Source organism: Lemur catta, chromosome 14 (genome assembly GCF_020740605.2).
Source record: "Lemur catta isolate mLemCat1 chromosome 14, mLemCat1.pri, whole genome shotgun sequence".
NCBI lineage: Eukaryota > Metazoa > Chordata > Mammalia > Primates > Lemuridae > Lemur > Lemur catta.
The window spans coordinates 30,467,700-30,491,464 of NC_059141.1; the positions used below are offsets into that span (position 1 = coordinate 30,467,700).

The window sequence follows — 23,765 nt, forward strand, 5'->3', positions numbered from 1 at the left end:
TAGTCAGGCCAATTCTAGGACAATCTGAGTATCAAAATGAATGACATAATGGATTATAACACAGTGAACTTAAAAGAAAATAATCCATGAATCCATATTTATAACAAACAAGCAAATACACAAATGGGAAAAGGGGGAGCTCTTCTTTACAAGAAAAATGCCAACTTATGTATGGAATTAAAAGAGTTATACAATCACTATTTTGCAACCAAGTTATTAATTGATTCGGGGGCAAGAATATCCAGGGATCCTAAAACTTAAGTGAAAACTGTTGGGGAGCAGTATATTTACACAGTTTTATAGCATCTCTCCATCGAGACTGTGAAATGTTACACTGGTTAAAATTTACACTATAAACATGAATTACAAAGGGGTAAACGTATTATACTGTTACAGTGGGGAAATCTGTGGACAATGCCTAAACCAAGTGATCAAATGTAATGGCACTAATAATGGGACAATCTGACATCACGTATTTGCTGAGATGATGCACTTTGGAGGATACAATATCACCGATGCAATATTTCTGTCAAAAATGTCTAACCTGCCTCTAAGCATAAGGAAACATAAAATAAGCCCATATTGAGGGCCATTTTACAAAACAAATGGCCCATACTTTTCAAAAATATTAATGTCATGAAAGACAAAGAAAAATTGAGAAAGATTAAAGAAACCTGCTAACTAAAATGTGTGATCCTGGACTGTTTACTGAATTGGGATTTCACTGCTGTTGTTATTGTTATAAAAGACATCATGGGGACAGGTCTGCATATTAGATAATACTATTGTAACAATGCTGTCTTTCCTGAATATAGTAATTTGTATCTCCTTTTTGAGGTGATACAAACTGAAGTATTTAGAGGTAAAGGGTCATATCTGCAACTATCATCAAATGGTTCATTGAAATTGTAATAACGTGTAGACACAGGTAAAGCAAATGTGGCAAAATGTTAACAAATGGTAAATCTAAGTGAGAGATATATGGATCTTCATCAAAATATTCTGGCAACTTTCTGTAGATTTTGAAAAAGTTGGAAGTAGGGGGAGAAAAAAGTGAAAGATCAAAAAGCAATATAACAACAAATGGTCCCATCCCACAACTTTCTAGTAGAATACTATCACCAACTGCACACACACACACACACACACACACACAGACACTCCCTTACCAAAGTGATCTTGAAATTGAATATAAGTAAATGGAAGGCTGAACAAATCCCTCTTTAAAAGATTTTTTTTTTTAGGAAAAGGCACTTTCTAGGCTAAAAGCCCCTTCATTGAAAATGTACTTCCTAATTTCTTCTATAATGTGCCAAGCTGTGTTCTCAGCATAAGAAATACAGCAGTGAAGCAAACATAGTCCCTCCTTTCATGGACCTTTACATTCTCGTAGAAGGAAATAGACAATAAATAAATAAATAAGGTCAGGTAGTAATAAGTGCTATAAAGGAAAATAAAGCCAAGAGGGACTTTGGGACAGTGCTATTTAAAACAGGGAGGTCAGAGAAAGACTAGTCAGGTGTCATTTAGCAAAAACCTGACTGGGGTGAGGGACTAAACTGTGCAGGTAACTGGGGGAAGAGTAAACCAGGAGAGGGCACAGCACGTGTAAAGGCACGGAGGCAGGATGGTGCTCAGGCTAGAGCAGAGAGAGGAGGAGGAAGGTGTAGGAGATGAGGTCAGAGATCACACAGGCCCTCATAGACCATTACTGAGACTTCATCCTTTACGCTAAGTTGATTGCTGCCTCCCACCTTTTCCAGCTACCCAACATCCTGTTTGCTCCAGACAGCCAACTACACAGTCCCACAATGAAGGGACCACCATGGGGAAATGCAGCAAAGTTTGCTCCCCTAAGTGTGTGAGGCTCTGCACAGGCTCCCCGTTTCTGCTAGTTCCACCTCAGGTGATACCTTCCCTCATATTCTAACTCCTTTCTCCCTTCCACTCTCTTTTAACCCTCATTCAAAATTTTCTCTTTGGTTTGGAAGGTTTTAAAAAAAGTGTCCTATCATGGCTGATAAGCTTAAGGGTTATATTTATAACATCCAGTGCTTGTTTTCACAGAAGTCACCATCCTTCCCAGATGTTACAATCGTGCCTACCTCTCCATTTTCCTTATCAAACTCACTTTTCTTCAAGGCCTTCCATTAAGCTTCTTGAAGGCATGGGCCATCCTGTTCACTCTTTTATTCCTAGTGACAAGCACAGAGCCTGACATATATAGCAGGTCTTCAATATAGGTTTGTGGGACTATTTTACAGATAGAAGATTTAAAGCCCAATTTCTTGTTAAGCTAATAGGAGGTGACAAAATGTTGGTATACCATGTCTTTTGGATTTATTAACTGTAAATATACTGTCAATGATTCAGATATAACCTGATGCAGGGCAGGGAGCTTGGCACATAGTAGAAATTCTCTAGGTGTCTGATGGACGGAGGGATAGTTAGATGGACAATCACAGATCAGATAGGACTTATGTGGGTCAGCCTGTGAAAGCCATCATTTATAATGTTTACTACATTGTTTCTGGAGGAAAAATGTACTTTGAGTTTGGCTCAACCAATTAGTTTATGAATGAACTTTGGAATACAACCTTGTCACTTGTAATACTGCTATCTATGTTTGTGGGTGTGTTTTTATTCACAAACTGTTTGTGAAGGATTAAAAATATCATGCCTGACTTGGGCAGGGGTAGAAGATATTTGCTCCACGTTAGCTGAGCTGAGTGTATATAGACCAAAAATGTCTAGTAACTTGGAAAACCAGAAAAAGGAACATCATTCAACAAAATTCTTTCAAAATATTTGGGAGCAACTGTGCTCAAGGCTGGATGACATGGAAAATCAAAGAAATGAAGATTTTGCCCAACAGTGGCTCTAATGAGAGAAAGAAATGTATTTGATGTGTTTAAAATAATTGTATTTATATATCTAATCTCACAGGCCTGTAAGAACTAGGATCCTAAACCTGTATTACATATAATTTAATTTACCCATAAAATCACAAAAAGTTATGTAAATAAAAATTACAAATTTACTATATAGTTTATATATATATTTCAATTTAAATATAGCTTATACATTCTAAATTTTAAGAAAAATCAGTTTTGGCATTTTATGAGAAAGAAGTTAAAACTTGAACATCAGGGTACTGTGGCCAGATAAAGGCATTTATTATATTTCTTCACTTGGTGACCTATACACTATCAAAACAATGCCAAAATACTCCTTTTCAGAAAAGACACGGAGGCAGTGAGCGGGGAAAGGGAATTTGAGGAAGAGAGAGAAAAAGAGGACATGGCAACAACAAATTGGCAGTGGAGGAACTTTTGCTATATATGACTAATTTTTATTTTCTATCCTTAGCATTTTCTGGGTTCTCATGTTTATCATCTTCCAAGACTTGAGAACCAAACATTTGTCTTGACAGAAATGATTCTACCATTCATATCCATTTATTCCATGTTTTAGTAATTTCCAAACAGGCTAACATTTTTAAAAACAGTGCAGAGAATGGAAGCGTTTGATAGATCAGATAACCAGTAAGAGAAATTAAAGTATATGCCATGTCTTTATGATTATTGCAGCTTGGTAAGGCCCTGGATCAAACAACCAACTATGTTCAGCATTTGCAACATTTGAAATCATGTCAATCATCAAGTTTTAAATGCATTCTTTGCTTTGCAGTGGAGTGAAAATGAGCATGCAGTCATTCAATCATCCCACAAATATTTTGTTGAGGACCTACTATCTACCAGGTATTGTACCAGGTGCCTGGAACACAAAGGTGAATAAGACAGACATGGCCCTATCGTCATGGAGCTTACATTCTAGAATTAAATTAAATTAATATCCACAGAGTAAATATTAGTTAAGAGTATCTAAAACAGTTACTAGAGTGCAAATTTCTAGCAGAAAGAGAAGGGACTAATATAAAGTTTTTTACGAAAACGTTAAACAATCCCAACTACCTTAAAGGTCGTAAGTTTAATTTATCAGATAATGCTGGAATGCTGTCTAAGGCATCCCTAACAGATAGCCTTCTTTCTATTGCAAGGCTTGTTGGAATACTTTATGAAAAGTAAAGAATGGACAGAAATGTATGCAAATTAAACATTACGTCTGTAATTCTAAAAGATTTCATTTTTATAAAAGCAAATAACTATTCAAAAACATGTTCTCTAAATTTTATCACTACCTCATTTGTAGTTCTGGTAACATGAATTGGAACATTTCTACAATTTTGTGGTGTCATGCTCCACAAACTCAATCAACAACAATAAACAGCAACTAGCTGTACAATCACATTATGAAAATATAACAGTGCATAAAACTGTTACATTAGCTTACACCGGCATAATACTCATTTCAGAAATGTGTGGGTCTTACTGAAATCATTAGGTTCACAAAAATTAAACAGCCTAAAACAATCAGGTTTAAAATTTTTAACTACTTACACTCTTTTTTGTTGTTCACAGATTGCCTATATTAAAAGAATAAAAGATCTATAAGATATATTTCGATTTCAAAATTACAACAGAAAGCAAACAAAAATATTAGAGAAAGTAGAAGAACAGTAAGAGAGAAAATTTCCATTAATAGGTAGCTGGTTTGTCAGGATGTCATTTTCAAGAAATTAAAAACATGACTGTTATACAAATATATTGAGCATGAGTCAAAAATTTATTTAACTCATTAATGAGGAAACCAGCAGGATGATACATGTGGTTCAATGGACTACAGGAAAGATTGAAGTATATACAGTCAATGAAAGACAGAATACGGAAATAAGATTGCTGATTTAGATATGAAACTGGTTAATGTCTTACAGGGCAATAAAACTATAACCTTTGGGGATTATTTTCTCTATCAAACAGAAATCATTTGCAAGTTATCAATCCACAAATTAACATCTAACATTACAGAATCTGGATCCTAATAAGTAGTAAGTTAAGCAAAGGTACATTTCCCTAGAGAATTATGTGATCCTTGGCTGGATATGTCTTACAGTGTTCTAGTATAACACTGAAAGGACATGCATTTATCCCTGTGCCTTATTTCCAAGTGTTGGATAATGCTGGATAATTTTTCTAAACATTTTAATATGCAACAAAACCTTGGCTATACAAAACTCTCATGAATGGGTTAGTCTTAATAGCTGCATGCTCTAGAGACCTACATTAACCCTTACAATGCTTAGTACCAAGGGGTATGCTGGTAGATTTTGGCTGAACATTCCTCCTTGTCCCCCATCCCCACCAAGGCTGCAAAATCATCATTTTTTTACTTGTTTGATTTCTTGCTTTTTATCACTTTTGGCCTCTATTCTTCTGCATCAGAAAATTTACAGCCTACTCTATATTATTTCTAGTCATTTCCACCAATGCATTTCTTTACTGTTTTTCTTCCTTTGAAAATAGCCCCCTGTATTAACCATGTCAACATTCTAAGCAAAGAATGATGTAGCTCCTTCAGCATAAATACACCTAAAAGTTCTGTGTCATAGTGTGATAATAAGTATGGTATTATATAGCATAAATGGCTAATCCCTCTACCCATCCACCCCTATCCTAACATAAAGAAGCATATTGAAAATACTTACTATTCAAGATCAATAAGTGTACAACCTCTATTAACTAAAACCAATTAAGTAACAAGAAGGAATTTTTCAAAGGCTTCTAAGGAGTCAAGTATCGTAAAAACTTCTGACTCTATATTACATTACAGTATCCCTCATTTAGATTTTCAATAATTAACAATAATGATGACTACTTTTAATATACAATGACCACACACTATGTGCCTGACACTATGTTAAGGGCTTTATAAATTTTATTCTATTTAATCTTCACAACAATCCCGTGAACTAGTTTTTATCATGAGCTCCATTTTTCAGGTGAATAAACGAATCGCAGAGAATTAAATTAACTTTCCCAAGATCACAATGGTGGTGGATTCAAATCTGGATTATTTAGCTTCAGAGTCCATAGGCTTAACCATTATGCTATATCAAAGAAGACAGAAGAACTATAAAAACAGATACACCAATAATAGTCATCGTCATCACAATAGCACTTACATAACACTTTTAATATGCAGGCACTGTTCTAAGCAATGAACATATAACAACTTATTTATTTCTCACAATAACCCTATGGGGTGAATATGATTATTATTCCCAATTTTTGGAAGAAAAAATTGAGGCAAAGAGTGGTTACAGTACTTGCCCAAAGTCACAATGGTAATAAAATGCAAGGCTGAGACACAACCCTGGACAAGCTAGCTCTCAAGTCCAGGACCCTCCCCTGCTGTCATGCTGCTTCTTGTAGTAATTTCAAAAGCACAGTACAAGTAAACAGTCCTAACTCCTCAGAACCTCTGTGGTTGGAAACCACCACACTGAAGCACAGAACCGTAACTAAATGTTCATTACTATAATAAAAAATCATCAAGAACAGATTGAAAGATTTTCATTCAGCCTTGTTAGGAAGGCAAAAAAAGTAACACACTTAAGCAAAAATTTCATCCAAGATGAGTTTTTTTTAAAAAAAAAGTTTTTCTGGAAAACTAACTCAATACAGAACAAATGAGGTGTTACAGTAGTTTTTAAAGATCCTTCTATAGAAATTGGTTTTGTTCTTGCAGACTTGGGGTTTCTCAGAATTCCCTCAGGGGCTATGGGTGGTTGAAGGAGGAGGGGAGAAGACAGTTCCCCACTCCACCTTCAAACAAGTGGCTCTGTTTGTATTTTTTTACATAATGGGTTTCCCCATAAGGTTTCACTTTGATGGGACCTAAGCTGCTAACATGGTTTGAATGTGTCCCCCAGATTTCATGTGTTGAGAACTTCATCTTCAAATTCATATGCAATGGCACTTGGAGGTGGGGACTTTGGGAGGTAAATAGGAACAGATGAGGTCATGGGGGCACTGGTGGCCCCTATCAGAAGAGGGAGAGAGACCTGAGCTGACACACTTAGCCATCCTTGCCATGGGATACCCTGCACTGTCTCAGGACTTTGCAAAGGGTCCCCACCAGCAAGACGGCCCTCATCAGATGCAGCCCCTCAACCTTGGACTTCCAGCCTCCAGAACTGTAAAAAATAAATTCCTTTTCTTTACAAATTACCCAGTCTCAGGTATTGAGTTATAGCAACAGAAAGCAGACTAACACAGCTCCCATGAAAATTTGGTCTAAGTGGATAGCCCTTCTCAGCTTTACAAAGCCTTCCCCATCACTTCCCCAGCATCTCAAGAGTGGTACTTCATGGCATTTCTCCTTTTGCTTCTTGAATCTCATGCTTACCCAAGCCCTGGCTGTTCTCCCACCTGACCCACCCTTTCCACTCCCCTCTGTCAGCAATAATCACAAAACAACTAATGTTATCAAACTCCTACACGGTAAGCTCTGCATTAACTTTTTACATCAACTACCTCACTGAATGCTCTCAACACCGCTATGAATTAGGTTCTATTGTTGGCCCCATTCTATAAAGGAGAAAACCCAGGCTTAATTTGCCTACCGTCCAGTGATCACTACATGATGGGGATGGGGTGAATAACTAGACGGCCCACTCCAAAACTCCCTGACTCTTCACTGGCAGGCTATCTTGCCTATAAGTCCATGTCAGTCATGTTCAAAATTCCCACTGAGACTTTGCTCGAGACTCAGTATCTCAAAAACAAAAAACAAAAATGCAATGCACAGCTTTCGATACAATATCATCCACATGTTTATGTGAATGCTTTAAACATCTTCTTTTATTCTTTCGAATATGTATGTGCACTTGGCTCTCCAATTAGACTGTTTCCCCAAAAGGGGGCTACATCCGCTGCTCCTTCCATACCCTCACTCTCTCCTCTCTAGGTTACTTAGAACAGTTTCAGGCACAGAGTAGGAAGATATTCGTAATCAGTACAAAGAGCCCAGACCAGCAGTCAGGATACCTGAGTTCCAGTTCCGTGTGGGGCAATCCCCTGTAGCGGATGCTGGCATTGGCTCCTCTTCCCTCCTATTTCCTCAATGCTCACCTCCATGTGCGGAGAGCAGCTTTCTTGAACACCTGTGGCTTTTATTCTGGCTCTGGGAGCAGGCTGGGGCCACTCACAGAGTGAAGTGAGAATGCAGGGAAGTCAGTGCTTCCAGGAACCAGCCCTCAGTCCAGGAGGATGGTAGCTGATGGGCAAATATCCCAGTTTCCTTGCCCTTTGGATAGAAAAACCTGAAGCGTATGCACTAGTTCCCAGAGTTCTCTAAAGGGACTGAGCTCCACTTGCCCACAGCAGTAGTTCTCTTAGAAATGTACCCTTCACCGGCTCCTTTCTCTTCCCTCTTCCACTTCCCTGCTGGTATTTCTGGGGAGAACCTTTCAAATAAACCACTTCCTCTCAAATTCTTGTCTTGGGGGCTGTTTCTGGAGAAGCCACACTGAGATTTCTTCTCCCTTCTTTGTTACTCCACTTTCTCCATCTGTCAAACAAGAGGGTTGCACAGAGGATCTCCACAGCCTCTTAGGGCTCTAAGATCACATAGTTTCAATGAAACCAAGCAAATTTCAATATCAAACTAAAACTGACCATGCAGGTTACTTCTTAACTGAAATACCGCATCGTATCTTGGAGCTGTGGCTAACTTTCACCTACACTAATGTGGAAGATGCTGGGAGGCACAGCCCAGACCCCCCTTCAGAGAGGGCTTTTTGCTGCACCTGCCAGGGCTGCTGTTGGCCTCTGCAGGGACGGCCTCAGCTGCATAGATCCGCTTTGCCCAGGGTCACTTTCTCAAGGTGGCCAACACCAAATGATGGCGGGAAGCTGGAGTATAAAGGTCTGGCTGTCTCGGCCCAAGTCAAGAGTCAAGACAACTCTCAGGAAGCATTCTTGCTCCAGAGCTCCCCATGGTGCTGGCTCCACAGTTCAGCTCCCCCTCTGCCCCCAGCCTCCTTCCCACCCTCAAAGGGCATTCCCCAATAAACCCCCTGCACTCGACACTCCACCTCAGAGTCTACTGCCAGGGAACCCAACCTGTGACGAGTACACTTTCAATCTTGTTTATTATGCTACAGAAATCAGACTCTGAACTTCGCTTGTAGAAATTGAGATGATCCTTTTAATGCTGTAAGACCAGGAAGAGGTAGAGAGACAAGGAACAAAAGGCTAAGTTTTGAATCAAATGGGAATGAGGCAGATACAAACCAGCTATGTATGTGATGCAGTTTCAGTTTCTGAACAGAAACAAGAAATACATAAAAGGTCAGCACAGCCAGTGAAACTGAAAGCTGAGAACTCAGATGAGGCAGAGAGGGTGATGAAAGAGAGAAACATTCCAGACTGGAGGAGAAGAACGGCCTCTCCAAGGAGAAGAAGCAGACTAGGTATACCAAACGCACTTGGTCAAAAATCCATCTGAAGGCCCTTGATTTCAAGAAGCTACATTCAGTCCACAAGAGGTACAGCCCCATGCTATCACCAAGAGAACTACTGCTGTGGGTAAGTGGAGCTCAGTCCCTTTAGGGAACTCTGGGAACCAGTGCATAAAATTCAGGTTTTCCTATCCAAGGGGCAAGGAAACTGGGATATTTGCCCATCAGCTACTATCCTCCTGGACTGAGAGCTCTTTCCTGGAGATACTGACTTCCCTGCATTCTCACTTCACTCTGTGAGCGGGCCCAGCCTGCTCCGAGAGCCAGAATAAAAGGCACAAGGGCAAATGTCACCCTGGGAATTCCTGCTAATTAAACTCAGGGTTGGATCGAAGCTACTGAAGAGGCCAGGGAGAGTCCCATGGTGCTGCCACTAGGCAGGGCCTTTCCTGAGAACTCTCCCAACAACACTGAAGGACAGAGAAGGGCTAGGGCTCTCCAACCTGCAGGCAGATCTGCCCCTGGAGGGAAGGCCAGTGATGCTGCTCTGTCAATGGTTGTGCCAAAGTGATGGCATCAGTCACCTCCTCTGCTGGGCTGTGACCTCCAGGAGAGTAGGGGTGACGAGGGGTGGGTACAGAGGGGACTGAAATTTACAATAAGGTGCCAGCAAAGGCATCACTGAGAAGATGACACCCGGGCAAAGACCAAAAGGAGGTCAGGGGTTAGTCTTACTGTTATCTGCAGGGTGAGTGGCTGTCCAGAGAGAGGAAAGTGTCATGAGCAGGAATGATGCTGAGGTCACGGTTCCTCCAGCAAGGAGGCTGGTGTGTCTGAGAAGGAGCAGAGAGGGACTGAGGTCAGGGAGACGGAGCTGGGGCACGTAGGGCCTTCTGGGCCACTGTGAGGATTCTGGCTTCAACTCAAAGATGGGAAGCCATGGAACATAACTGGATAGAATGATACGATCTGACACTTCTATTACCCTTCTCTGGATTTATTTTTCTTCATCGTGCGTCTCACCATCTGACAAATTATACATTATATATTCACTATCTCAATCCATTATAATGGAAGCTTTGTGAGGGCAGATACTTTTTGTCTGTTTTGTTCACTGGTGTAGATTCATTTCCCCAGTATCTAGCACTTAGTAGATAATCAACATTTATTGAATGAATGAGTGAATCATCTTGAGAAGAACCTGGAAAACTCTTTCAAATTGCAATACGAATCCAAACAAGGAAAATAATGTTTCTACTTCCTTGGCAGGTATGTGTTTAAATCAGTGTTGTGAGGCCAAAACAACAAATACTTACTTATTATCTCTTTTAGGCACTTAAGAGAGGCCCTCAAACCAAATATGTTTCTAATTCCTAACAACTGGATGCCAGCGTTCAGGGGGAAACCACAGAAGCATCGGCAGTTCGGGCGATTTTACACTTGATAGACTTCACTCATTAAACACACACTGAGCCACAGTATCTAAGAGATGCTCAATACTGAGATTCAAATGAATAGGATATCAGAGCTACTGCGTCTCTGGGTGGGGCGGGCAGGTCATTCTCAAGCAGGAGGAAAGAAGGGGGGTGGGGAGGGCATTTACAACGTACTCTTGCTCCCTCCCTATCAGGATGAAGAACCTCCTTGAAAATCACTGACCAAGCTGATTCTCTGGTTGCAAAACAGTTTAGGCTTCACTAGTAAACGAAAATGTATTCTTTCTCTGTATTAAAGATTCCAACATACCAATAGTTTATGTTCCAGAAAGTTTACTTAAAATCAGCTTGGATCCTTTTCTCGATACTTATGTTTCCAGATCAATCCACAGACCCAATACATAACTAAAATGATTTCTGTTCACAATAGAAAAAGTAGGAGAAAAAATCATTGAAATTTAATTGAACAAAATGAAAATACACTGATACTCAGAAGAAAAAGGAGGGAATGTGGTGGTGGAGGGGACTGCCCAGTACCTGCTGACGGAGAAGTCAATAAAGGAACCCACGGTTCCACTTCGCCCTGGAAGCAAGGCTCCCCCCCACACCACCATCAGCCCTTTCACCACTAATCAGAAGTCCCTTATAGGCTTACACTAGTCATTTAACCTTGCTGAGTCTCTGCTGCTTCATTGTAAAAGAGGGGCTACCTTACAAATCCCACCTGCCAGGGGTTCAATAATATGTGTATAACACTTAGCACAATGCCTGGACTGCAGTAAGCCCTCCATAAATGTCAGCAGTTATTGTGATGGTAACACTGCCCGTGGAGATTTCCTTTTCCAAAGATGTATGTTGGTGCAGCCATCTTTGGAAAATAATACGTCAGGGAGAGGGACGTGCCCGAGGAGGCCAGCTGTCTCAGACCAGGCAAAGACTCGTGAATGAGCGAGCCATGGCGATTCCCCCCCTGCCGTCGAGCCTCCCCTGCTGATGATGCGTGGAGGCTCACAGGAGAGAGGCCACATAACCAACCAGATTCCAAATCCCTGACTCACAGAAACTGTGGGAGGGAATAAGTGATTATCGTTGTTATAAGTCACTCAGTTTTGGGGTGGCTTGTCACTCAGCATTAGATAACCAGAACACTGCCATTAAGTGACTCCCTTGTCTACTTCTAATATTAAAAGCCATATCATGTTGTTATTTTGTTTTAAAGAAGATTTGAGTGGTTCCACATCATGCACAGGATAAAGAGAACCTGGAAGCTCCTCGACAGACTGTGAGACGGGAGGGGAGGGACTGCGTGCTGTCCAGTGAATCCCCAGTGCCTCAGCAGTTCCTCATCAGCGACTTCACTTTCTGGGAGGGAACCAGACAGCAGGGAAAAAAGTGAACAAAAAAGATGAATTATGAAAACCATGTATTCAACAAGTATGGACGTAGCTCCTTCCATGTGGTGCTAGGGATACTACTGTCAAGCCACCCTCTTGGAATTCGTGTGTGTGTGTGTGTGTGTGTGTGTGTGTGTGTGTGTGTGTGTGTGTGTGTGTGTGTGTGTGTGTGTGTGTGTGTGTGTGGTATATGTAGCAATGGGAGGGACAGACAATAAACATATAAATACATAAATAATGAAAAAATACACCACACAGCTGGGTGAGTGTATGTGTTGGGGGTGGAAGGCAGGGTGGTTAGTAAGGAAAGCCTCCCTGAGGACATAACTTTTCTGCTGAAACCTGCATGACTGTGAAGCCATGGAAAGATCTGGGAGAACAAAGGAACAGGAAGGCTCAGTAAGTGCAAAGGCCCTGGAGTGGGAAGGGGCACGACACTCTGCTTTGAGCTCCCATATGTGTGCTCAGCTGTTTCAATGTGTACACACGTTTCTTGCTTAGAGACTCTAATGTCTCAGAATTTGAACTTTGTAAACTAAAATTCAGGTCTGGTTACGGTTTGTTAGAAGAAATATTGGCAGAGATTTTTGTAATTAGTACGTTTCTGTGTTGGATACCTTTGCCCCACCTCACGGCTCTTGGCACAACTTTTCACTCCAGCCCTTGCTTACAGGGTCTCACTGCAGTGGCACCCTCATCTCTTCCTTTCCACTCTGGGCTTTCTCTGCCACCACCACGTGGAACATTTGTAGGAATCCAGTGAGCCATTCTGAGCCGTGCACAGTCCTGTGATAGACTTAGTGACCAATGAGGCAGCACTTGACCAGCAGGGGATGGGAGCAAGCAGACGAATAATGAATACTCCCCACCCCCCCCCCAATTTTCTCTCTCTACTAGACGATTCTAGGCACGTTCTTGGACAGTGGCCCGTGGGAACAAGTCCCAGCTGCCCATGAGGTGACCAAGTTGATAAACAAACCTTAGACTGGGTTTCCTTCCTTCCCTCTTAACTCTCACCAGTCTCCAATCCGCTTCTTAGAGATTACTCCTCAAAATAAACTCATTGCCCATAAGCCTTTGCCCAGACTCTGCTACTTTGAAGAACCAAATTTGATTTACCAAAATATGATTTATATTCAATAACCTAGGAATATTATTAACCTTATAAGGCAAGCTATCTTCTAGGACTCTAGACAATGATAGAAAGGATAAGAAAATACCAGGCTTTCCTTGTATAATTCCACTCTACATTTTCTTTTAATAGTCGGCTTTTTTTGAGGGAGGAGATATCTAATGTTAGAAGTCACTTTTCCCAAAGGTGTGTGGTAGCATTTACTTCTTTAAATTCATGACCACAAACTTCCAGCGGGCTTTTAATGCTGCTAGGCAATCCTGTTACGTGTCCCTCGTCTATTAATTTCCCAATGGACTATTTCTCGACTTTTCTCTCTCTTAACCCCCAAAACCTTCCTCACTCTCACTCTCAGCTGCTTTCTACTGCAGTGAGAACATGGAAGCATCGAAGAGAACCCCCCTCACACACACACTCCTAGTACTGCATCTGTCTCCCACACTTTCTGCTTTCTCTGTGGGCACTGCAATGAACTATCCTTCTCCTATCACAGCCCGTGCCCCCACCACGCCCTGCACCCCATCCCTATGGCCCTACTTGAGGATATTACCCCAGAAATTCTTCCCTTTCCCTCGTATCATCAACTTTTGCGCCGTCTAATGGACAATTCCCATTAGCACACAAACATACCCTCAATCCTATCTTTTTTAAAAACGGAAACATAAAAGTTCTCTTGCCCCTCACCTTTCCTGACAGTTCCCTTCCATTTTCCTTTGTTCCTGTTTGTGGCAAAGCTTTTCCTTAGTATCGCCTCCCTCTTCTTACTTGACCGGTTGGCAGGGTGTGTCCCTAGCCTCACCCTCTCTTCCTTGATGTGCTTTCCTCACGTGCCTTCCAGACACCACCCTCTTCATTTCCTCCCACCTCCTCAGCTGACCATCCTCCACACGCTTCACTGCTTCCTTCTTTCTCCCTGACCTCTGGACAGTAAGTACCAAGTGCGCACTCCTTGATCCTCTTCTCTGTCTCTGCTCATGCTACCTATGGGTGATCTCATTCACTCCATGCTTTAAATACCATCTCCATGCTTTTGGATTCCAGCCCTCTCTCCCCTCACCTCCAGACTCTCATACCCAACTGCTTACTCTCTGTTCACTGTTCATGGCTGCTGTAACAAATTACCACAGACTCAGTGGCTTAAGATGATACAAATTTACCTTATAGTTCTGTAGGTCAGATATGGGTGTCCTGGGCTAAAATCAAGGTGTCGGCAGGGCTGTGTTCCTTCCTTGAGGCTCTCCGGGAGCATGTGCCTCCTTGCCATTTCCATGTCTAGCAGCTACTCACATTCCTCAGCCCGCGGCCCCCTCCCCTCCATCTTCAAAGATGGCTATGCTGCGTCTCTCTGACCATTCTTGCATAGTCACACTGGCCTCTGATCACAACGGAAAAGGTTCTCTATTTTTAAGGACTGTCCCTCTTGCCACCTAAAATGACATAGTCACAGGATCTGGGGATTAAGATGTGGACATCTTTGGGGGCCATTATCCTGCCTACCACTCTTTGGCATCTCCAGCTGGATGTCTAACAGACACCCCGCACTCAGCATGTCCAAACTGACCTCCAATTCCCCCTCCACTGCAGATCCCTTCACCCAAAGATTTCTGCTTCTCAGCTGACAACAACTCCATCCTTCTTCCAGCTATTCAGGCTCAAAACCATGGAATCATCTTTAACCTCTCTCTCTCTCTCTCTCTCACTCACACGCACATAACCCACATCTAAGTCACAAAGAAAAAGATTTTATCTTCAAAATATATCTAGAATCTGATCACTTCGCACCATCTCCACTACCACTGGTTCAAGCCACCACCATCTTGCATCAGGATTCCTGCCATCCCTTCCTAATTGGTCTCCGGGCTTCTCCTCTTCTTCTTCAGGGTCTATTTTCAGGGCAGCTAGCATGATCCTTTCAAAATTTAAGTCAAATCATATTGCCTGTCTGATCAAAATGCTGCAATGACTCCCTAGCTTACTTGGAACAAAAGCCAAAGCCTGTCAAGGTCTCCATCCTCCACCCAGTTGCCTTTCTGACCTCATCTCCTGTTCATCCCCTTGCTCTCTCCACTCTGGGACATTGTCCACCTCACTATCCTCTAACAGTCAGGGTACCTCACCACAGGGCTTGGCTCATGCTGTTCTGTGCCTAAAACACTCTTTTCCCACTGTCAGCTTGGCTAAGTCCCCACCCCATTAGTTTTCTATTGCTGCCATGACAAGTTATCACAAGTAAACCAGCTTAAAACAACACCCATCTATCATCTCACAGTTCTGTAGGTCAGAAGTGGGGGTACAATGTGGCTCGGCTGGGCCCTCTGCTTAGAGTCCCATAAGGCCAAAATCAAGGTGCTAGCCAGGATGCTTTCCTTTTTGGAGGCTCTGGGGATGACTCTCCTTTCAACCTCCTTTGGGCTGTTGGCTGGATTCAGTTTCTTGCAGCTACAGGACTGAGGCCCCATTTCCTTGCTTGCTATCCGTTGGAGGCTGGTCTTTGCTCCTCAAGGCTGTGCCTTCTTAAGTATTCTATGCAGCCCCCACCAGCACTGGTGGGTTGAGTCTGTCTCACATTTTGAATCACTGGAACTTCTGCCACACCTCTTTGACCAGGGCTAGTATGATATCTCTACTTTCAAGGGCTCATTGATTAGATTGGGCCACCCAGATAATCCAGGATAACCTCTATAAGATCTGTAACCTTAATTAAAGCTGAAAATCCCTTTTGCCATGTAATTTAACCCACTTATAGGTCCCAGGGACTAGGGCATAGACATTTTGGGGAGGTCATTTTGCCAACTTCACTTCCTTTCCTGGGTTGAAATATTTATACTTCAATTCAGCTCACTACTTCCTGCCCACCTTTGATTTCCCCATTCTCTCTCTATTTTTTAAAATTTTCCACAACTCTTACCACCTTATAACAAACCACATAATAAACATTTACTATGCCTACTGATTATTGCCTGTCTTCCTCTGATAGAAAATAAACTCCACTAGGTCAAGGATCTTTTGCTTTGTTCATTGATATTCCAAAGACTACCTAATAAGACACTCAATAGGTACCTTTTTTTTTTTTTCTTTAAGTGATCACGCTCTGTCACCCAGGCTAATCTGGAACTCCTGAGGTCAAATAATCCTCCCGCCTTAGGCTCTGGAGTCACTGGGATTACAGGTGTGAGCCTCCATGCCCGGCTGTCAATAGGTACTTCTTTTTTCTTTTTTTTTTAGACACAGCAATCACCCAGCTAGAGTGTAGTGGCATCATCATAGTTCATTGCAACCTCAAAATCCTGGGCTCAAGCAATCCTCCTGCGTCAGCCTCCCAAGTGGCTGGGACTATAGGTGTGTACCACCATGTCCAGCTAATTTTTTCTATTTTTAGTAGAGATGGGGTCTCTCTCTTGCTTAGGCTGATCTTGAACTCCTGAGCTTAAGTGATCCTCCTGCTTCAGCCTCCCAGAGTGCTAGGATTAGGGGTGTGAGCCATTGTACTTGGCCAATAGGTACTTCCTGAATGAATAAAGGAACTCACCCCAGAACATTTTCTAATCCCATTTCCATATTTTTTTTTAGTTTCATTAGTTTGAAAATGCTAATTAGAATAAAGAATTTTGATTAATGATAAGGAAGATGAGTAAATATCAAAGAACTATTCTTCTACTATTTCCCCAGAGCTGTGGTCAATAGCATCTAATTAGTTTATTTTTTATTAATAAAGATAACAATGCTTATTGGGAAAAATGTGTTTAATTATTATTTCTATAAAAATAAGAATGCTTTATTTTTAGACTATTATCCAGGTATACAAGTAAAAAAAATTGAGTTGTTGAGTTAATCTGGTCTCAAAATGTGTAGAAAAATGAATGGACTAAAATTGTCATCAATGCTTTTTAAAAAATTCTCAGGTCGGGAGCAGTGACTCATGCCTGTAATCCTAGCACTCTGGGAGGCCGAGGCGGGTGGATTGTTTGAGCTCAGGAGTTCGAGACCAGCTGGAGCAAGAGGGAGACCCCGTCTCTACTAAAAAAATAGAAAGAAATTAGTTGGACAACTAAAAATATATATGAAAAATTAGCCAGGCATGGTGGCGCATGCCTGTAGTCCCAGCTACTCAGGAGGCTGAGGCAGTAGGATTGCTTGAGCCCAGGAGTTTGAGGATGCTGTGAGCTAGGCTGATGCCACGGCACTTCAGCCTAGGCAACAGAGTGAGACTGTGTCTCAAAAAAAAAAAAAACAAAACAACAGCTAAAAAATTCTCTATAAATGCCTCTGGGATGGAAAAATGAACCATTCAGTTTAAGGAAGTATCAGAAATGAGTGATACTTACTTAAGTTTAAGACTACTGATTGCCTTCAGCCAGTTTGAGGCTGGAGAGAGGTTGACAAACCTATAAAGAAAAAAAAATAGAGAATTTTGGAGCTAAAGGTATTTTAGAAATAAAATCCAAACTTTATGGAGGAGGAAACTGAGGCTCAGAGAGGGTAAGAAACTTGTCTAATCTTACACAGCTGGCCAGTGATGTGATACTTTAGACATAGATTATTACAGAATAAATAGAGAATGAAAATTATATTTCTGTTATTTCTTTAAGCATTTAAAATGTTCATTTAATGAGCTGATTCTCTACTTCAAAGAGCTGGATCCAACATGGATGCTCATTGACAGGGAGACTTTGTCTATCAGCCTTGGCCTTGTCCCAACTAGGTCAAGATGTCTTTTTAAGTGGAGTATTCTGGTCAGGGGACAATGCCCAAGCAGCATGGCCATAGATCTTGCAACCTCAGGTGATTCTCCGACAGCAACGTAGGACATTACTGCACCAAGGACAACCTTATGATACACGTATCAAGAAACCAAAGGGGCTTAATGGGTAAAATGTAATGGTGTCTGACTAGATTACCTATATGTGAATAAAGAAAAATATAGCAGTGCCCCTGTATCCAGGGTTTTACTTTCCAAGGTTTCAGTTACCCACCATTAACTATGGTCCAAAAATGTTAAACGGAAAATTTCAGAAATAAACAATTCATAAGTTTTAAATTGTGGGCCATCTGAGTAGTGTGATGAAATTGCGCTGTCCCTCTCCATCACAAATCATCCTTTTGTCCAGCGTATCCACACTGCCTGTGCTACCCATCGTTAGTCACGTAGCAACCGTCTCAGTTATCACATCGACTGTGACAGGAGCTATCACAGTATTTGTGTTCAACTAACCCTTATTGTACTTAATGGCCCCAAAGCACAAGAGTAGTGATGCTGGCATATTGTTACAACTGTTCTATTTTATTATCAGTTATTGTTGTTAATCTCTTAGTATGCCTAATTTATAAATTAAACTTTATCATAGATATGTACGTACAGGAATAGAACATAATATATTAGGGTTTTGTACTATCTATGGTCTCAGGGATCTACCGGGAGTCTTGGAACATATCCCCTGCAGATAAGGGGGGAACTACAGTAACTGTCAATATATGGATCTTGACAAAATCTGTAAGTATACATGTATGGACTTGTTGCCAGCAGAAAGGCAAAAACAAAGAAAAGCATATTTTAAGGGGAAAATAAATAAGATATATTTTGAATAGGGTTCTCACACAAACACAAAAGACAGCAGGAACTGATGTGAAATAGTTTCTAAATTTACCAAATCACCACCTTCTGCGTTCTGAATACCTACAAGGGGAATGAAAAACAGCACAATAATTCAGATCTATATTTAAAACAAGAGGCAAGAGCTTATTTGTTTGGTATTTCTTAAGGCAATCTTTCATTCACTTTTGAGCCTTTGGCATTAAGAAAAAAATCAAGAAATTGGTTTATTTAGGCAATACATAGAGAGACTTACTCAATGGGAAAGCATCAGTGTTACAGAGAGGAGAAAATAATTCTATTTTTGGAGCCACCAATCAACTTTCCTCACCATGGTTACAGGCTGTGTTTCATAACTTTCCAGAATCACAGATGATTCAAAATGACCTTGGTAATAATTTAGACCAAATCTCATATTTTATACATAGGGAAACTAAAGCTTAGAGAGGTGGGGCAGATTGTCTGACACCACAGACCTTTAATGACACATCACCAAGTCTCCTGATTCCTAAGGAAAAATATGAAATCATTCTCTGCTATGGTCTGAATGTCTGTGTCCCCCCTAAATTCATATGTGGAAATCCTAACTCTCAAGGCAAGGGGATTAGGAGGTGAGGCCTTGGGAAGGTGATTAGATCATGACAGTATAAAAGAGACTCCGGAGATTGGGCTAGTCCCCTCTGCCATGTGAGGACACAGCAAGAAGGTGCCATATGGAAGCCAGGGAGTGGGCCCTCGCCAGACACCAATCTGCCTGCACCTTGATCTTGGGCTTCCCAGCCTCCACAACGGTGAGAAATAAATTTCTGTTGTTTATAAACCACCCAGTTTATGATATTTTGTTATAGCAGCCCGAACAGACTATAAGATATTATATCAGGAAAACAGGTACACTTTAATTTCTGTCTGGCTTTTATTTATTTGTAAACCATATGAAATTGTTTCAGCAGTTAAAATCTCCGTGTGTTTCCACATGATTGAGGAAAACTTTCAAAACTACATGTTTATACTTATAACTGCAATACAACTCAAAAATATAAATGTGTTCAATACTGGTTCATATATTTCTTAGGGTTTTAATACAGTTCCTACTGGCCAAGAAGGCCCATGTGAAAAAGAACAGATAAATCATGTGCATTGTGCAGGCCTCTGTGAAGTTTGTTACCCCAAATATTTAATATTTATACATAGTTTTTGATCTTTTTAACTTTGTTCCATTTTTATGTAGATATATATGTATATGTATATATACATACATAAACACACACGTACATATGTGTATATATGGAAAGATCTTATTAACTTGGATATTTGGTAGAGGTATTCCAGAATAAAAATTAAAGCAATATCATTCTTACATCATGTTACTAAGTGGTATTCATTTTGAATCCCCAACCAGCAAGTGCAAGTTCTCAACACTCTACAGAGAAATCTTATATTAATTTATGTAGCTTTTATCACATGTGTCCACTATGCACCAGGCACCATGTTGTAAACTGGGATTTCAAAAAATTACATCCCTACCCTTGCTGGGTGCACAGTCCAGTGGAGATAGGTATGTGGTAAGTGCAGTAACAGTGGCTGGTTAATGGAAAAATAAGGACAGAACAGAGGGAAATGGCCAAATATCACGGGGGTGAAGAGAGAATGTCTGGGAGGAGGAGAAAATCATCAATCAGGGTCTTAACAGAAGGATTTTGCCAGGAGACGAAGACAAGGGAAGTGTTTCAGACGGAGGCTCCAGCGTGTGCAAAAGCAGAGATGAGAAACGGAACGTCTGAGCCAGGCACTGGCAGAATGCAGGGCTCTACCTCCTACACACCTGTACCCCTGCAGCCACATGCTAGCGGCCTCACTTTGAATTCATAATAGCTGATCTCAGTAGACCTTTAACGCTCCACACTTCATTTCCCCAGTGCTATCTATGCTCCTATTCTCCTAAACCACTCTTTCATGCCTCTTTACCTTTCTCTTCAAGCTGCCAATATTTCCTCCCCATCTTCAACCTCAGCTAAGGAATGAATAAACTACTATCTAGGGAAGTGATAGGTGATAACGGTAGAGAAAAGGTAGGGCCAGGTCAGAAGGCTCCAAGGGATACTCCATAGATTTGGACTTTAGTCTCAGATGAGGAGCCATAGACTGACCTCCACAAGAAAGGCTCTGCAGGATTCTAAGGGGCAAGAGTAGGGAGGGTCAGTGAGGAAATTAACACGAATGACAAATAATGACAATCTGACTAAAGGCAGTGGCCATGAAGTAGACAAGATAATGCTATGAAAATAAAATCAAAAGTCCTATTTTACAATTAAATGGTGGGGAGGGACTGGAGAAGATTCCAATTTCTTAGCAGCACAGTTATATTTCATTTCAATCCACTGATTTTAGACCTTATTGTTTCTAAGAAGTTGTAATTAACATAATTTTTATATAAAATTGTATTATCTGCTTCTAGCACCATCCTTGTAATAATAATAAAACAATTAACACTTGAACTAAACTAAGGCCCATGATTTTTGAGCAAATGGAATCATCAATCTGCCATTAACCTTGGAAGATCCTGAGAATAACAACAGTCCTTTCGTCAGGATGTTAAGTCATTCACTTTTTTAGGACAAGTAAATGTACAGAAAATACTCTAAATTATTCTAAATTACTGGCAAAAGAAATGTAAATACTAGGATTCTGGCTATGCAGAAATTTTACAAGTATATTTATTTATAGGTAAAATATATACATAGAGACAATAAGAAGTAAATTTATAGACTTCTTTGAAGAAAAAGCTTCAAAGTTGTGTTTATAACATACTTTCCCCATGATCTCTTACTGAAAGGATGTAGAAAACAGAACGATCACCTGAATGATGAGATACCAAGTTTGCACTCACTCATTACTTCAAACATCCTTCCTGTATCAGAGTTCTATATGAAAAGACCATTTTTTTTCTTTTAAGGAGTGTTTCCCTCATGGCCACCTCCACCTCATCTCTGGGAACCTAGTAACCAAGAGGAATCTCTTCTCCATGGACTCTAGCTACAAAGCAGGTGTATTCACATCCTCAAGCCTATGTAAGCTGCTTCCCAGATTGCTATAAAATCTGCACATGAACATCTTTACCTATGAGTCACAACAAAAGTATACACAGCTTGCAACAGTGGTTCTCAGCCCTATTTGCACATTCATGTCAAATCTTATATGTCTATATAAAAATCTTCTATATCTATATATCATGCCCAGGTCCCACCCTAGACCAATTAAATCAGAATCCATACAGATAGGTCCCAGATACCAGTATTTTTTAAAAGTCCCCAGATGATTCCGATGTGAAACCAGGGCTAAGAACCACTACCCAGAACCTTGCTTCTCCAAGTGTGGTCTGCAGGCCAGCAGCATTCCCTGCAAGACTGTTAGAATGCCGAATCTCAGGCCCTACCTGAGACCGACTGAACCAGAATCTATGCGTAATGCCATTCCCAGTGATTCATGCGCATATTCAAGTGTGAGAATCACCAGCTTAGAAGAATCTTGCATCAAGTGGGCAAGCTCTAAATAAGACTTACTGATGAGATGAATCAATCCCTCACCTTAAAGATCACACTTTTGGCCCAGCTGTATAAATGTATATAAATGTAAAGTAACCTCCCCGCCCCCAGAAACCAGCAGGGACAGCTCCCTAGGCATGGACAGAATGTTAGAGGCAAACACTCTTATCACTGTATGGAGCAGGGAATTGGCCTGATGAAATAGTTACTAGCAGATCCCTGGTTGCATCTAAGGAGGCAGGGAATGGAGCTGGGGAAAGGTATGAAAGAAACTTTGTAAATTGACATTTTAAAAAAATCTAGTTAGATTTTATTAAAAAAAAAAAAAAGAAGAAGTTTTCCCCTGGTGTCTGAAATATTTATCTCATCTTCACAATAAACATTTCTTCTTTTAGATATACAAAATTTCTTTAGTTGAAAGCACAATGCAACAAGACTTCTAACCTTGGGAAACCATGTAGTTCCCACATTCCTTCATCTCTTCCTACCTAATCACCTTTCTAGGAGTTCTCCCCATAGGAAACTAGTGAGCTATGAAAATCGTTGGAGATCACAGTTGCAAAGTAGAAATACTGCTACTGGCCTGGTAGACCACAGCTGGAGAGTCAGGGGCAGAACCCAGAGGAGGTACAAGAACTTGAGGGCAACCTGAGGGTACAGCTGATTTAGCCCCAAGAGGCAACACCTACAGTAAAGAAATAACAAAATGTTATTAAGTTCAAATTTACTTGAACTTGAGCTCTGAAATTACTTCAGAAGAAATTCAAGATAAGGTCAAACAATTTAGTTTCTGAAAAACACAAAGAAACAAATACTGGCCGGGTGCGATGATGGCTCACACCTGCAATTCTAGCACTCTGGGAGGCCAGGGCAGGAGGATGGCTTGAGCTCAGGAGTTTGAGACCAGCCTGAGCAAGAGTGAGACCCTCTCACCTAAAAACAGAAAAAATTAGTCATGTGTGGTGGTGCAGCTCCTGTAGTCTAATGGAAAGGCTGAGGCAGGGGGACTGCTGGAGCCCAGGAGTTTGAGCAGTGAGCTATGATGATGCCACCGCACTCTAGCAGGGGAGACAGAGCAAGACTGTCTCAAAACAAAACAAAACGAAACAAAACCAAAAACAAATATTGGCTCTCTGATAGCTATTCTCATTCTTCATGGGTCATCTTAATGCCCTCTCCCTTTCCTTCCTCCTACTTTTCTGACCTGAAAGAGACCATACTAGTTCAGATCTGAGGATAGAGAAGATCTGACTGCAAACAGAAGCAGTGAGAGAGTAGGGTAGGGTAGGGAGAATACAAAAGATGTT

The 23,765-nt window shown here is 41.0% G+C and overlaps 1 protein-coding gene across 5 annotated transcripts in view; it reads right to left on the minus strand.

Annotated features, from left to right (window-relative positions):
- PCGF5 (polycomb group ring finger 5) overlaps positions 1 to 23,765 on the minus strand; it is a 112,333-nt gene that overhangs the window by 74,496 nt on the left and 14,072 nt on the right. Inside the window, exons 1-2 of one of the 5 annotated variants that reach the window (XM_045569285.1) lie at positions 18,922 to 18,982; positions 17,652 to 17,711 (exon numbers count right to left, since the gene is read on the minus strand). The exons of 2 other annotated variants lie outside the window; for them this stretch is intronic. The gene's annotated coding sequence lies outside the window, so the exon portion shown is untranslated. Of the gene's footprint in view, positions 1 to 17,651; positions 17,745 to 18,921; positions 18,983 to 23,765 lie in introns of those variants that run through there. 2 more of the 5 variants (XM_045569286.1, XM_045569284.1) reach the window with 2 other exon arrangements.